Here is a 12,835-nt window from a genome sequence, read left to right on the forward strand (position 1 = left end):
GGTGTATATCAGTATGCTTTAATAATCATACTGTCTGTGCTGTAGCACCTCTTTTCACCCTCTGTCTGAAACCAGAGCCCAGTCTGCTCTGATTGGTTAGCTGGACGACTCTGTTTTGATTGGTCAACCGCTTAGAGCTGTCCCGCCCCTTAGCCTATCACGTACAATGTGTTGTCTAAAAGCAGAGCATAAACCAGCATCAATAGTGATACAACATATATATACCGCCCGGATGCAGCTCTCCGAAGCAGCTCAATGGACCGGAGAGATGATGGATCAATTACAGGATGTGTGTGTGGAACATTTTTACTTTGAGTGTGAGCACAAGTGTTTGAGTGTGTGTGCACCTCTGATCACTCTGACTTGATACTGTATGAATGTGTGTGTGTGTGTGTGTGTGTGTGTGTGTGTGTGTGTGTGTGTGTGTGTGTGTGTGTGTGTGTGTGTGTGTGTGTGTGTGTGTGAGTGTGTGTGTGTGTGTGTGTGTGTGTGTGTGTGTGTGTGTGTGTGTGTGTGGAATTAGAACATATGGAGGTGCTTACATGTACTTGTTGACATCCATTTCTGCCTACAATTATCCTTTTTACAATTGTATGTGCTTGTGCGTGCGTGTGCGTGTGCGTGTGCGTGTGTGTGTGTGTGTGTGTGTGTGTGTGTGTATGTGTGTGTGTGTGTGTGTGTGTGTGATCATCACACCAGAGACATGCTTACAGTCCATTTGTCTGCGAGCGCACTGACCATTAGCCGGCCAACATACATAATGTATAGCGGTGACCTTTCTGCACACCGCACCCTCAGGCCTGTAAGCCTTTGTTTGGTGTTGTATTGATTTTTTCCCCCCCCTCACAGATGGAGACGGTGATTTGAGAGCAGAGAGACTGAGTGTCTGTCGAAAGAGAGGGGAGGGCAGAAGCAATGGAGTGTAAAGAATTGAAAAGGCTCGGAGAAGGACACCTGAAACCTCCCTTTGAGAGGAGTGACTGCTCGGATATAAAATAAAAGACAGGTTCATGTTCCATCGTTTTCTGGAACATACAAGGGGCTGAGAACAATGTGTTAGTGTCCAGTGCATCTACATGTTAGCACATTATGTTTATTAAATCACGATGTGATTATGAAGCAATCACCGTGTGGTTATCATGCACTAGTGACGGCTTTTAAGGAGAAAATACAGCTGAGAAAAGTGTCATTATTTTTTTAAAAGAGCAGCAAATCACTCTTAGATTTAGTATACTGAGAAAACTGAGACTTTAGTTAAAAGTATCACGCAACAGATTTCACATAACTGTATTAGGTTAGATGAGAGCAATACAATTATGTTTAAAGGTCTCCTATCATTCAAAATGCACTTTGTGATGTCTTTTCTACATAAAGATGTGTCCCCGGTGTGTCGGGGAACTCACGCAGCGCCAGAAAATAAAACCCTCTCTTTTCCTCCGTACCCAAATCTCTAAAAACGGGGAACAACGGAGCTGATCCAGATTTGCGTCCGATATGACGTCATATCTTAAATGTGGACCCACGGCCCAATCAGAAACGTTGCTATCAGAAACAATGCCCGACTGTTTTGGACGTAATATGGTCGGTGTTTACATTAGCATCGCTAACACTCAGAGCTAACCTGTACTGGAGAGCATGTGTGTGAAGAAGCAGGAAGTAAAAAGGGAACTCACCTTGTGGTATAACCGGCAAGAGAGAAAGCCTTTGAGCTCCATACTGTTTCAGAGAGAATCCTTGATAATCCATGATATGGCGTTTCATCACGGCAGCATTTAGTTTAGACAGTAGCTGCCGGGTCCCGCATGAGCTCAGACCCCTCCTTTTAAATTTTATTTTAAATCTTTATACCCAAATCAGCACTTTTGAAACAGGAAGTGAAATAGAGGGATATGAGGCATGGCTCGAATGGGTGATCTGTTTGGTATTTTGAGCAAAACACTTCATAGACATGTTTTTTATATATCTGAGACCTATGCTATTGCCTAAAAATAGCATGATAGGTAATCTTTAAAAAAAAGTTGATTCAACTTAATATCATTGCTTTCAGCTGACCTAATAAAGTTTGTTGACATAATACATTTAACTAATGGAGTGTAAAGAATTGAAAAGGCTCGGAGAAGGACACCTGAAACCTCGCTTTGAGCAGACTACTCAGATATATATACTCAGACACAGAGGCAATTCAAAGTGCTTTCAATCAACATTAACACTTAATAATAAGACAACAGAAAGGAACACAATAAATAAACACAATGGAATAACAGATTGATAAAAAACCATGCATAAAAGAGACATCATTGTAAATACGGCAGGTGCTAAAACAAGTTTTTAGCTTCGACTTGAAAGAACTCATAGTAAAAGCAGCTTCGGCGTGTTTGGTATAAAAGAAAAGACGGGGTCACGTTCGATAGTTTTCTAGAACATACAAGTGCCGCCTACACACAGCCCATTAGACAGAGTGGTGAGCACACGGTAAACAATTGAACACCCTGGAAGACTTTCAACATTCATCAGGTTACACTTGGTGGGGACAAGGTTTCCATCTGCACACCTTCCCTATAATCTGCCTCACAGCTGACAACTAAAGTGGAGAAGCACCTGGAGGAGAATGGCTGAGAGAAATGTTTGAGTGTCCTGCGGTGATGGATCTTTAGAGAGTCAGATGGAGAGGAGGATTTGAATCGCTTTGTTGTCACTCAGACGGACGGCTTCTCGATCTGTGGGAGGAATAAGAGAAGAGAAGAGAAGAAGTACGTTATTGATCCCAATTTGTGAAATGTTTGTGCTGCAGAAGCACGAAAGACATGGCATTGTGCAATACGAATTAAAAACACTAGAAAGAAACAGAAAATATACATGTTGAATTGACTAATTAACAATAACCAAAACACATAAAGAGAGGTGTTATATAGTGTGTGAAGAATGGAGCAGCCACCAGGCCTCACCCACCATGCTATAAACACCATCCTGAGAGAGGGAGACAACGAATATGTTTACTAGGGTAACAAGAGGTGCAGCGAGAGGAGATTGCATTATTCCACTTTCAGTCAGTCTTCATTTTCTGTTAAAGCTGCTCAGCAATGGAACTCAATCCCACCTCCAATCAGAGACCAGACCACATTCACTTTATTTAAATCAAAATATGGTTAGTGAGGAATCAGCTCTGCCAACACTGACCCAATCTTCTGCTCCCACAACCCACTGCCTGTGTTTTCATTAACATGTTTGATTTGTTTTGTTTTAATGTTCTGTATTTTAAATTGTTTTATTTAAGTATCCCAGTAATGTCTGTTGCATGTTTTAAATGTATTGTATTTACTGGTTTAAAATGAAATGTGTTTTAGGTTGACTTTTAAAATCTGTCCAGGGACTACAGATGAAAAATAGCCTCTTGGCTAACTCTGGAACATTTACAGAAATGTTCCTTAATGTGCACTGTCTCTGTTAAATACATGAATAAATAAAACATGCACACACACTCGGGTTGTGACTCTTATTCTTATACACGGAACAAAAATATAAATGCAACACTTTTGTTTTTAATCCCATTTTTCATGAGATGAACTCAAAGATCGAAAACATTTTCTATCTACACAAAATAACCATTTCTCTCAAATATTGTTCAAAAATCTGAAAAAATCTGTGATAGTGAGCACTTCTCCTTTGCCGAGATAATCCATCCCACCTCACAGGTGTGGCATATCAAGATGCTGATTAGACAGCATGATTATTGCACAGGTGTGCCTTAGGCTGGCCACAATAAAAGGCCACTCTGAAACGTGGAGTTTTGCTTTAATGGGGGGGGTCTGGGGGGGTCCGAAAACCAGTCAGTATCTGGTGTGAGGGTTAGGGTTAGGTTTTTGTAAGGGCCACCGGATCTCCCCATGTCGCCCGACGACTTCATGGTTATACAGAGATCCAAGGAAAGGCACGCGCACTAGAGGACGTGTCGGCTCATGCCCTAGCTTAGCATCATGACTGAGTCATAAGTGTGTAAAGGTGAAGTAGAAAGAGTAATTAAGCTTGAGGACCGATACCGTGGAGGTTAGTTGGTGGGCCGTATCTGTTTATGGCCCGTTTCCTTACGTTACACCCAAAAGGGCCTCACCCAGAAAGGGGTTGAAGGAAAGGTCAGAATGAAAAAGTGGGGAGAGAATGTGGTTTAGGTTTAGGCAAAGAGCCAGAGTGGTTAGGATTAGTGGTCAAACTGAGGGAAAGATGGTCCATAAATTAATGGATATTGAATGTAGGATTAGGCATCTAAGCCCGACTGGTTAAGTTTAGAGTTTGGGACTAAAGATAAGAGTGTACCATAAGTTAATTTTAATTGTTGGAATTGAAAGTCAAATAGCCTTCTATGGAGAAGTATTAGGGTTAGGGTTAGGGTTAGGGTAAGGGTTAGGGTAATGTTGTGAATCGAGTGGCCTCTGTTCATCGTCCATACCATAACCCCACCACCACCATGGGCCACTCGATTCACAACATTACCCTAACCCTAACCCTAACCCTAACCCTAACCCTAACCCTCACACCAGATACTGACTGGTTTTCGGACCCCCCCAGACCCCCCCAATAAAGCAAAACTGCAAGTTTCAGAGTGGCCTTTTATTGTGGCCAGCCTAAGGCACACCTGTGCAGTAATCATGCTGTCTAATCAGCATCTTGATATGCCACACCTGTGAGGTGGGATGGATTATCTCGGCAAAGGAGAAGTGCTCACTATCACAGATTTTTTCAGATTTGTGAACAATATTTGAGAGAAATGTTTATTTTGTGTATTTAGAAAATGTTTTAGATCTTTGAGTTCATCTCATGAAAAATGGGAGCAAAAACAAAAGTGTTGCGTTTATATTTTTGTTCAGTGTATGTTCCTACTTTGCTGTTCACATGGATAATATTCCTGTTTACATGCAGATGTCAAAATTAGATTTTCCCTCAATTTGTAATGCTCCTAAAACTCAATTATATTGGTAAATCCTATCTATCAAGCGAAGATGCCGTGTCCTTTGCTCCTCTCCAGCTTTATTCCAGTGTTTGTTTCCTTGCTCTATTTGTATCAGTTGTATTGTGTTGCCCTGCTGGAGGAGTCTGCGACCTCAGATTTCCATTGATATAAATACACTGTAGCTATGCACACATGGCGATAAAAGCCTTGAACCCTATCCTAATTTCACAAGCTTAGAACACGTGATCAACGAAGCAATTTTAACAACAAGCCTTCTCTATTTAAGCCTATCGGTCTGAGGGAGGGGAAAGCCACGCTGTGATGGCGACACTAATGCAGCGCTGATCACTCGGTTAAAAGAGGGGTGGAAGAGAGAGAGTCGAAAATAAGTGGCGTCCCACAGAGCTCTCTAATTCCTCAGGAGATTGACACCTGAATGCTCTTTCATCCAGAAAACCCCTGGGTGGCAAAGACCTGCAATCCCCCACCCCCAAGACCAGCTTCTTTCCTCGCTTTATGCTGGGAACATCCTGAGTGTCCTCATCCAACATCAGAGTCACATGATCACAAAGGTATCCCAACTGTAGCTGTGAACATGACAGGATGTGTGATTACCTAGAAGAGCATCAGGACTGTTTGAGGCATATGATAGCTATGTGATTAACATGATGATTCAGCCTCTATGGAGAGAGACATATGACAAGCATGATCATTTCTGACGTGGAGCTAATCTGAAGTAAACATTGAATACTGCTTTCTATTCCTCCATCTAGTGACTGTGGAACTCCCTCTCTTGGATATCAGCATGTGAAGGACACTGTTCAGGAACTAGTTGATGCTCTGTATGTGATGACTCCTTCCATTCTGGAGAGGATCACAGATACATGGATCCTGAGATTGAAGCTCAAGCCGGGGACGAGTGATTATTAATAATGTTAAGTATTCCGAAAAAGTCAGAATATTGAGATTTTGAGAAAAAGTCAGAATTTTGAGGAAAAGTCAGGATTTTCAGAATAAGTCTGAATTTTGAGATTTCGAGAAAAGGACAGAAATTTGAGATTTCAAGAAAAAGTCAGAATTTTGAGAAAACTTTGGGATATTTTGAGAACAAAGTCCTCATTTTTAAGATTTTAAGAAAAAGTCAGAATTTTAAGAGAAAGTCAGAATTTTGAGATTTCGAGAACAAAGTCAGAATTTCGAGATTTTGAGAACAAAGTCAGAATTTTTAGTTTTTTTATAAAAAGTCAGAATTTTAAGAGAAAGTCAGAAATTTGAGATTTTGAGAAAAAGTCAGAATTTTGTGATTTTCAGAAAAAACAAACAACATTTTGGGAAAAAACTCAGTATTTTGTACATGACAGGATGTATGATTACAAGAACCTGTCTCCCTCATCTTGTGCCTGTGTAACTCCCTCTCTTGGATATCAGCATGTGAAGGACACTGTTCAGGAACTAGTTGATGCTCTGTATGTGATGACTCCTTCCATTCTGGAGAGGATCACAGATACATGGATCCTGAGATTCAAGCTCAAGCCGGTGACGAGGGATTATTAAAAATGTTAAGTATTTAGAAAAAGTCCGAATTTTGAGATTTTGAGAAAAAGTCAAGTAAATGCTTATAATAGATTCAAGATTCAAGGCTTTTATTTTCCTGTGTGCATAGCTACAGTGTAGATATGTCAAATCTGAGGACACAGGCTCCTCCAACAGTGCAACACAATACAATTGAATATAATAGAAATAGTGCAGAATAGTCTATATACAAGTAATTGGAATATTGATATATATTAGTTGCAAACAGACGAATGTTATGGATGTTCTTTCAAAGATTCAGTATAATCCATAAAGTATGAAGTTCAGTAATATCTTAACAGGAAATCTGATCCTTTATTCACTTTTTAAATGTTTAAACAGGATATTCAGTCTTTGCCTAATGTGCGTTTGAATGCCATTAAAAACACGTGGGAACTTGAATCACATTGGAATTAATGGTACGTCGTTAATTATTCAGTTTGCCCCCCCATAAAGTATTCAAGCATCTAATTTTGAGCACATTATGTTTATTAAATCATGATGTGATTAAGATAATCATGAGGCAATCACCGTGTGGTTATCATGCACTTTGTGGCTTTTAAGCAGAAAATACTACGGGGAAAAGTGTCATTATTTTTTAAAAGAGCTGAAATTCACTCTTTAATTATTACAAAGATTTAGTATACTGAGAAAACTGAGACTTTAATTAAAAGTATTATGTCAACAGATTTCACATAACTGTATTCGGTTAGTTTAAAAAGTTCATATCATTGCTTTCCACTCACTTAATACAGTTCGTTGACATAATACATTTAATTAAAGTCAACATCTCAGCTTTTTCAGAAAGCACATTTGCATTCGTATTGAGTCAAACCCTTTCATCCTGTTGTAAAAAAATTAACACTTTTCCATCACACCTGTCTTTGGATAACTGGCCATCTGTACATTTATTTTTTATTTAAAGGGGACCTATCGTGCAAAATGCACTTTTTGATGTATTTTATACATAAATATGTGTCCCCGGTGTGTCAGGGAACTCACGCAGCGTACCCAAATCTCAAAAAACGGGGGAACAACGGAGCTGATCCAGATTTAATAATAATAATAATAATTCATTTATTTTATATAGGCGCCTTTCAAGGCTCTCAAGGTCGCCGTGCAAACACGCAAAAAACAAGACACACAATACATAACACCAGCATAAGAAACATAAACAAGACGATGCAGTATCTAAGAAATAAAATAAATAAAACAGAGGATGTGTGATGGATAATGATCAGGGTGGATATGCGAGTGTGAAGAGATTTGTTTTGAGACGTGATTTGAAAATGGGGAGAGAGTCAGTGTTGCGGATGTCAGGTGGGAAAGAGTTACCGAGGCGGGGTGCAGAGCGGCTGAAGGCTCTCGACCCCATGGTGGTCAGGCGGGGTACAGAACAGCTGAAGGCTCTAGACCCCATGGTGGTCAGGGGGGGTGCAGAGCGGCTGAAGGCTCTAGACCCCATGGTGGTCAGGGGGGTGCAGAGCGGCTGAAGGGTCTAGACCCCATGGTGGTGAGGCGGGGTGCAGAGCGGCTGAAGGCTCTAGACCCCATGGTGGTGAGGCGGGGTGCAGAGCGGCTGAAGGCTCTAGACCTCATGGTGGTCAGGGGGGGTGCAGAGCGGCTGAAGGCTCTAGACCTCATGGTGGTCAGGCGGGGTGTAGAGCGGCTGAAGGCTCTAGACCCCATGGTGGTCAGGGGGGGTGCAGAGCGGCTGAAGGCTCTAGACCCCATGGTGGTCAGGGGGGGTGCAGAGCGGCTGAAGGCTCTAGACCCCATGGTGGTCAGGGGGGGGTGCAGAGCGGCTGAAGGCTCTAGACCCCATGGTGGTCAGGGGGGCTGCAGAGCGGCTGAAAGCTCTAGACCCCATGGTGGTCAGGGGGGGGGTGCAGAGCGGCTGAAGGCTCTAGACCCCATGGTGGTCAGGGGGGGTGCAGAGCGGCTGAAGCCTCTAGACCCCATGGTGGTCAGGTGGGGTGCAGAGCGGCTGAAGGCTCTAGACCCCATGGTGGTCAGGGGGGGTGCAGAGCGGCTGAAGGCTCTAGACCCCATGGTGGTTAGGCGGGGTACAGAGCGGCTGAAGGCTCTAGACCCCATGGTGGTCAGGGGGGGTGCAGAGCGGCTGAAGGCTCTAGACCCCATGGTGGTCAGGGTGGGTGCATAGCGGCTGAAGGCTCTAGATCCCATGGTGGTCAGGGGGGGTGCAGAGCGGCTGAAGGCTCTAGACCCCATGGTGGTCAGGGGGGGTGCAGAGCGGCTGAAGGCTCTAGACCCCATGGTGGTTAGGCGGGGTGCAGAGCGGCTGAAGGCTCTAGACCCCATGGTGGTCAGGGGGGGTGCAGAGCGGCTGAAGACTCTAGACCAAATGGTGGTTAGGCGGGGTGCAGAGCGGCTGAAGGCTCAAGACCCCATGGTGGTCAGGTGGGGTGCAGAGCGGCTGAAGGCTCTAGACCCCATGGTGGTTAGGTGGGGTGCAGAGCGGCTGAAGGCTCTAGACCCCATGGTGGTTAGGGGGGGTGCAGAGCGGCTGAAGGCTCTAGACCCCATGGTGGTCAGGGGGGGTGCAGAGCGGCTGAAGGCTCTAGACCCCATGGTGGTTAGGCGGGGTAGAGAGCGGCTGAAGGCTCTAGACCCCATGGTGGTTAAACGGAAGGGGGCTGCAGTGAGGTTGAGGGAAGCAGAAGACCTGACATTGCGGATGGGTGTGTTGATGTGCAGGAGGTCGGAGAGGTACAGAGGAGTGAGGTTATGGATGGCCTTAAAGTAGATACGGGGTTTGACGGGGATGCGGGCGGCAGAGTTCTGGACCAGTTGAAGTCTGTGGATGGATTTGAGAGGGAGACCAAAGAGAAGGCAGTTGCAGTAGTCGATGCGGGAAGTGACCAGGGTGTGAACAAGAATGGCGGTGGTCTTAGGGTTAAGGGACGGGCGGAGGCGGTTGATGTTGCGTAGATGGAAACAGGCAGACCGAGTGAGATTACTGATGTGAGATTTGAATGAAAGTGTGCCGTCGAGGATGACACCCAGACTCTTAACCTGAGGGGAGGGGAGACTGAAGAGTTGTCTATAGTAATGGGGAAACTGTCAGGTTTGGTTAGGGTGGATTTTGTGCCAATGAGGAGAACCTCTGTTTTATTATCGTTACGTTTGAGAAAGTTAGAGGAAAACCAGGATTTGATGTCCTGTAAGCGGTCAGACAGGGAGGACGGAGGTTGGTTTGGAAGATTTGCGTCCGATATGACGTAATATCTGAAATGTGGACCCACGGCCCTATCAGAAACGTTGCTATCAGAAACAATGCCCGACTGTTTTGGACGTAATATGGTCGGTGTTTACATTAGCATCGCTAACACTCAGAGCTAACCTGTACTGGAGAGCATGTGTGTGAAGAAGCAGGAAGTAAAAAGGAACTCACCTTGTGGTATAACCGGCAAGAGAGAAAGCCTTTGAGCTCCATACTGTTTCAGAGAGAATCCTTGATAATCCATGATATGGCGTTTCATCACGGCAGTATTTAGTTTAGACAGTAGCTGCCGGGTCCCGCATGAGCTCAGCCCCCTCCTTTTTTTAATTAAAGCTTTTTACCCAAAATCAGCCCTTTTGAAACAGGAAGTGAAATAGAGAGATATGAGGCATGGCTAGAATGGGTGATCTGTTTGATATTTTGAGCAAAACACTTCATAGACATGTTTTTTATATATTTTGATATATCTGAGACCTATGCTATTGCCTAAAAATAGCACGATAGGTGACCTTTAATATTCCATTCCCTACACTCACATATTGTGTCTAAAGCTCCTCAGTAGGGTTTTATAGCCAGAGTTTATAGATGTGTTTTCTTCACGGTCTACTGTATATTTACCTTTTAATGCTGCTTTAATTCTATTTTGAGATGTTTAAATTCTAGTTTTGTTTATTTCGACTCTTATGTGCAATGTTCTTGTTTTGTTTTGTTGCTTTTTATGATGCTGCATCGCAAACATGTCCCAAATTGGGATCAATAAAAGACCTCTTATCTTATGTTGTTATCTTACGCTGCTATGGACAGTCCATCACTTATCAAAGATATTGAAGTGACTGTTATGTATTGATTGTTGTGCTTTTATTCATGTCTTAGTGTGTACATATGTATGCATGTGTCTGTTGATTGTGTATATATAAATAATTGTATACATATTTTTATATATATTTGCATTTTTGTATTCAGGATTGTGTGAAACGGCATTTCGATCTCTGTCTGTACACACTTTGACTTTTTGATCTTATCTCCCTCACTTCATTTTTAATTGATCAGTCCTGTTTTAGCCCTTCTGCCATTTTTTCCGATTTCTCATTCATGTTGAGTCTCCATTGAATATTGGAGGGAGGGATGGAGGGTGAAGGATGGGGACCTTCTTTCCCTCCTTCCCTCCCTCCTTCCATCCCTCCTTCCCTTCCTCAATCGCCTCACAGCAGGCCTCCTTTCCCTTTATCAACATCAGGTCTTCACAGCGCGACACCTTAAAAGCCAACTCAGAAATCTCTCCCCCTGCGAACAAAAGCAGAAAGAAGCCAACTTGAGGCTTTTCCCTTTCACGCTGAGTTCACCTTCTCCCCAATAGCTGCTTTTCAGCGTGCGATTACACGAGGTTACTTTCCTTTTCAAAAGATATGCCAGATAAAACCACACGAGTTGAACATTTGGCGAGCCTCTCTCTCCGCGGCTTTCATGCTTCATGGCCATTTGTGTAAAAATATTTTTTTTTTTAAACATGTAATAATTGTATTCACTCTGTTTCCTTTCTCTGTGTGTTTTGTCTCTACATGGGCCCTGGCTTTAATGGTGTTTTAGTGGTGTTTCTCAGTGAGAATCTGGATCAAGGCTAGAACGCTAAGCACCTCTGTGTGACTTCTATTCAGAGCTTTTCAGAAGCCGTTTACAGCGAAATGTCTCTGCTCTGTGAAGAGTTGGCAGATAGAAACAGCCATTGACCTTCCTTCATACATGCAGGAGGATTCTGTGTGTGTGTGTGTGTGTGTGTGTGCGCGTGTGTGTGTGTGTGTGTGTGTGTGTGTGTGTGTGTGTGTGTGTGTGTGTGTGTGTTGTCATTACTGGGTCCCTTCCACATTTGCTCCTCCATATGGCTAACGTAGATAGCTTTCTTTGGGTCATGTCTTGGCTCGGCTTTAATTAGTGGATTTGCTGCTAATAGATGGAGCTAATTAACATGGATTGGGGCTCTCGCACGTTTTGACACTCTTCCTATGTGTGTGTGTGTGTGTGTGTGTGTGTGTGTGTGTGTGTGTGTGTGTGTGTGTGTGTGTGTGTGTGTGCACGCTCACGTGCCTCTGTCTACCCGACAATGGAGACAACGGATGCTGTCACCTTGGTAACCATGTAAAATGGATTCCAGAGGTGGAATAAGCCCGAGCCAATTAGACATAGACACACCCACACACACACTCAGAATCTGTGTCGCTCTGCCTTTCTCTCTCTCCCCCACACACACACACACACACACACACACACACACACACACACACACACACACACACACACACACACACACACACACACACACACACACACACACACACACACACACACACACACACACACACACACACACACACACACACACACACACACACACACACACACACACACACACACACACACACACACACACACACACACACACACAGCGTCTCGCCCCAGGCAGCGTGGATATGACCATCATAATCACATCATCCCCCCTGATAACAATAACTCTGCTCAGGGATGCAAATAATCTGTGTGTCCACATATCTTATTATTGCAATCAATAATAAAAAGGACCCCAACACACACACACACACACACACACACACACACACACACACACACACACACACACACACATTCAAAAATAACACCCCTGTCACACTAATGAGAAAGTATAGCCTATTATCATGCTCTGTGTTGTACATGTGTGTGAGGTGTGTATGTGTGTGTGTGTGTGTGTGTGTGTGTGTGTGTGTGTGTGTGTGTGTGTGTGTGTGTGTGTGTGTGTGTGTGTGTGTGTGTGTGTGTGTGTGTGTTTCAGCAGCTGTGTCCCCCTTCTTTAAAAAAGCGAGCAGATCAAAACGGAGCAAAGGGCTCACGGGGCGTAAAAACTAATTTACTTTCAAACAAAAGTAATTCTGTTGCCTGAGTTTCTCTGTTTTTTCCCTCTTTTCTACGCTGTCAAGTAGCCCCACTCTTTATCAAAAGCCCAGTGATCGAGAAACAGGCCAAATGTTGAAGGACGGCGTGAACGAATCGCCCGGTTTTGATCCGCCGCATGTGGTTTTCCCCAA

The sequence above is a fragment of the Notothenia rossii genome, assembly GCF_949606895.1.
Source record: "Notothenia rossii genome assembly, chromosome: 10".
NCBI classification, from domain to species: domain Eukaryota; kingdom Metazoa; phylum Chordata; class Actinopteri; order Perciformes; family Nototheniidae; genus Notothenia; species Notothenia rossii.